We start from the raw sequence: 5,002 nt of genomic DNA on the forward strand, positions 1-5,002 counted from the left end.
CTCCGGCCATCCCCCGCCTCCCGCGCCGCATGCGCCGCCGGGCGGGCCTAGCGGGGAGCGGGCGGAAGGCGGGGGCCGGCGGGAGCCGACCGCTCGGCTCCAGCGCTGCGGGACGGCGGGGTCGGTGTGGGCCTTGGGCCCGGGGCCAGGCCGTGCTGCTTTTCCAACGCAGCCGCTGCCCGCTGGTGAACGGTTTGCTTCGTCTTCATCTCCTCCTTCCTCAATCGCCGTGCACGTTTTATAGCGTAACTCCTGTGTGAGTGCTGTCTTACGCATATGGAAATGGCAGCTAGGTGGCTGTTCAGCAGGATAAAAGAACGCTGCCTTGCGCTGCGGGTTATTGTTTGTTTTAACTTCACATTTAGACTCGATAACTGTAATCCCATACTCCCTGATCCCCGTGACGTTGAGCTGGAAGGTTCGGCTTATCCAGATTTCAGTAAGCCTTTATTAGGAGCAGGCCAGCTCAGCAGTAACTCATGTTCTGTGTTTTCCATGCCAATTTTTGGATGGCCTTTCTTAGACGTGGCTAAGATTTTGCTCATGACCTGTAAGCAGCGCATGGGCTGCATTCCTGATGTATCCACGTAGCCAACGCTTGACCTTCTCTTCCTGCAATAATCAGAATCAAAACTTGGTACGAAGCTTTCGCCCCAAAAGCTGCCAACATCAGTGTGCATTGTAATCTGAGGGTGAACCTTCCTGGGCAGTTCTTGAAGACGAGGTGAAGCAGCAGATGGAGATGTCTCTCATTCATCAGTTCAGCTGGGCTCCAGCAGTGCCCACTGCGTTGGGTTGCTGACAAGCTCATCCCAGGTGGCTGACAAAAACTTTTTAAGAGGTGCCACTGGTGTTATTGTTTTTGAACTAAATCTCTTTGGGTCTGCCTTTCTCCTGTTTTGTCTGCACAAAGCACTACTGTCCACCCCAGAAGGTGAAGACCTGCATGGTCTAGCAGTGCCGATGCTCTCTGCATGGGGAACCATGCCAAATCTGTATACTGCATAGCACAGTTTAAATGTGTGTGTGGATTAACAAGAATTACTGAGTATTTGCAGCACCAAAACAAAGGGTTGGTCAGATGCAGTGTTTATAAATTCAGAACCCAGTACTGTAAGGTCTCAGAGATGAGCCAAGCAGGTTGCTGGGCTGCAGGAAGGGACTTGTCTGAAGGCAACAACAGCATTGCACAATTATGGTACAGAGAGAAAGAAGTGAAATTCCTTCTTTCTAGCCTTCAGGGGAATTTTAAGGACCCAAAATGTAATTACCCAAATTGAAGTTTTCCAGGAGCATAGAGTAACCCAGCCTGTCTCACAAAACACACAACGGGATCATGCAGTGATTGTGAGTTCCCATTTAGAAGCACACGCGGGCCCACCAACACAAAGCCGCGGTGCGGCGCACATTGCTGATCGCCGTCTCAGCACGCTCAGGGCCGCTCACCCCTTCTGGAACCCAACTCAGCAGCAGCACCCTGGCTGTTGTGCAGCCGCAGCTCCCCGCGTTTCGGCGGGCGGAGGGCACCACCGGCTCCACGCACACGCGGACCCGGCCCGAGCTCTCCCCGACTCTGCCGGGGGCCTTTTAAGGCAGAACTATCCGCCGCCGAGCAACGTTCCGCCGCCCGGCCGCGCGTAACGGGGCCGCCGTGTCCTTCCGGGGCGGGCACATCCCGGCGGCGGGGCGGGCGCAGCGTCCCGTGCCCGCGGGGCCGGCCGGGTACCGCAGCGCCTGTGGGGCCGCGGGGCCGGGGCCGAGAGCACCGCGGACAGCGTCCTGCCCGCCCCGCTGCCCGACTCGAGAGGCCGTCTGCATCTCTGCTTTCTCGACCGCCGTGCGGTTATGAGTGGACCGACTAAAGAGTTCAGTATTTGAAGTCTGTTCGGCAGCGTTGGCAACTCGCAGATGCAAAACTCTGGCACAAACTATCAGGATTTTCTTTCTTTTTTTCCTCTTCTGACGAGGCTTATTTGTGTTGTTTCCCCCTCAGCTGACAGTGCACAGGAGAACCACCGCTACGGTTCGTTGTTGGTTCCCGTTTGAGTGCCGCAAACCAATTCCAAGGAATGGAGGAGAATAAGGGGCAGCATGCTAAAACCAGCGGCGCGGTGAGTGACCTGAGGAGAAGCTGGCAGACCTGGGCAGAGGATCGGGTCGAGTACCAGAGGAAGAATCCATTCAGCAACGAAGACAGGCTTGCATCTAAACCTCTGCATGCTCAGAGAGGAGACCCTGCCTACGGAAGACCCCCTGAAGGGTCTAAAACAGAGCAGAGAGGAAAAGATGCTCACTCGCATGTGGAAAAGGAGGTGGAAGAGCTGTGCCTGATCATCAGAAGCACTGGGCAGAAGGGGGAAGATGGACATGTGAGTGTAACGTTCGGGCAGCTGTTTGAGACATATGTGACTATCTCCAACAAAGTGGTGGGAATCTTGCTGAGAGCCAGAAAACACGGCCTGGTTCGTTTTGAAGGTGAAATGCTTTGGCAAGGAAAGGATGATGATGTGGTCATCACTTTGCTAGAATGAGACTTTGGCATCTGATGAATTTTGCTGCTTGTTTCCATTTGGAAAAACCTCTAGATGCTGTCTTGAAAAAGGTTTTCATTGCAGAATTTCAGCTCTGCAAATTAATGGGGCATTTAAAGGAGAGAAAATGGGTGTGAAACATAAAAAAATGGTTTGCATAAAAATAATAAGCAATTTTGGAGAGAAATCACAAAAAAATCAACTAATCTGTCACGATTCCAAGTATGCTGTGGTTCTTCAAGCATCCTCACTGGGTTAGTGCTTTAGGTTCTGAACACTAATGACTAATTGCCACCAAACAGCACTGAATCTTGGAGGTTGTGAAAGACTTGCCATGGGGAGGGATTTTTTGATTTGCAAAACATGGAATTGAGCACTTTTATTGGAATTCATATACTTCAAACAAGAGTCTCGGCTGTGACTCTAAAAAAATGGAAGTTAGGTTGACTTTCATGAAGTATGTGAAAATGCCCAAGTTTACAGAAACATCACTTGCTTAGTGGCTTACAATATATACAGCAAGGATATTTCATGTTTCCTAAGTAAGCTGCATCTTGCTGAACTTAATGGTCTATCTTTAGCATCATGTCTTCTGCACCTAGTTCTTTTTCCTCTGTATATCATGTCACTTTCATCTCCTCTTCTAATGCTGTGTCATGCTAGGGGAGATCACAAAGCTCTGCAGCCTTTTTGGTGATCTCCAATATGCCCTTACAAAAAGTAGGGTGCCACACAACAACTTGAAAGACAACAGAAAATATATTGGGGCATTCATGAAAAGAAAAAAATAACAAAACAAAACACAAAAAAAAGCTCTTTGACTTCTTTCAGCAAAGTGTAACAATACTGTTTATAATGAGTAGAGATCCTGTAGTGCCAAACTCCTAAGTAGAAGTATAGAGTGCAATCATATCCCTCATTTAGTTGAGGCAGAGCTGTGCTGCAAGTTCTCCAAACTGGGAGAAAAAATGAGCTGCTAGATAAAAATGGGATTGAGATGAGCGACAAGAATTTTCCTCAAGGGTCTTCTGGAGGAGTATTTTTCAGTGGTCAAAGTTGGTTATGTTTGATAGTTGTAATAACAATACTAAAAATAATCAGGAACTGTGTTCCAAATTGTTGCCACCAAGAAAATGTTGGGAATACAAAATTCTGTTTTGTTTTTCTTTTTTTTTTTTTAACAGGGCAAATAAAAGCTCTTATGTGGTGTATGTGGTGCTAAGTACAGTACTTGGTGAGTCTTTAAAACATGAATATTCTTTTGCTTCAAAAGGATACTGAGATTTATTATAAATTATGCACTTGATAAAAGTGATTATTTAATGCTATTTACATAAATTTTTTTTTTTTTTCAGAAAGCATAATAATGACTTTTGACTTTTTTGTCTATTGGGGTTTTGCATGAAAATAAACTTTTTGACTGAGCAAGTAAAAATACAATTTTTGTTATCCCTCTATCTAGTCTTTTCATAGTGAAAAGACTAGAAAAATGGAAAAAAAAACAGAGATGAATGTGGTGAAGTAAGTCCATTTGGAGAACAGGAGAGCCAGATGAAGGTACAGCATGGAGGGGAAACAAAAGATGGGCTTTAATCACCACATCATTTCAGTGTGTTGGAAACTGGAGAATACATGCTGCACCAGATACCACTGGTTTGTGTTCCATTAGCTCTCAAAACAACTCCTTTCTAAAATAATTTATCGCTTAAAAGAAGACTTATGTAACTTATAATCGCTACACATTTAAAATGCTTTGGTTTTTCTGGGAAAAGCATTTCTAGCCAAACGACAGGAGCATGAGTTAGTGGATTTCCATTTCCAGTTGATGAAACCTGGGAGTGCATTTTGATATCAAAGTAAATCAAACTTTTAATAAGACAGCTGTGAAGCGTGGTCTGCTTAATTCTAACAGTTTACCAGTCCAGTTGATTGTGCTGCAGTGGTTGTTCATAACTTGGAGAAGGCAGTGTTGGGCAGCTCAAGTATCACCAGCTACAGGATGGCAGTATCAGGGAAAATAATCTATTACTCTCAAAAGACACACAGTTGAGGCAGTGTGTAACCTGAGCACTCTCAGGGTGCAAGTCCAGCTTGTGCAGACTCACTAATTCTTAATTAAGACTGACCCAAGTAGTTAAGCAACAGGAACCAAGGCTTCCACTGCCAGGCATGTAGTGTCAGACTGTAACATGGCCTCAGCTGTACTGCTGCTTAGGGTCAGCTTACGTATCACTTGAGCACATCTGCAAAAGCTTTAGGGGTACCGCTGAGAACAGAAGCCGAGTTAAGCTCAAATGAAACGGTCTTGTCAACTGTGTGGCTGTGAGAAGATTGCCCTGTCTTGAACAAAATAGTTATTATTAAAAACACAATTCATAGGAGGTTCACAGGGGGTTGGATTTTTAAAAGAAAACAGCTGTGGGGACAAATTTCCTGTCTGCCATTATCAGGTGAACAATCTTTGAAGGGTG

This window comes from Tetrao urogallus, assembly GCF_951394365.1.
Source record: "Tetrao urogallus genome assembly, chromosome: 2".
NCBI lineage: Eukaryota > Metazoa > Chordata > Aves > Galliformes > Phasianidae > Tetrao > Tetrao urogallus.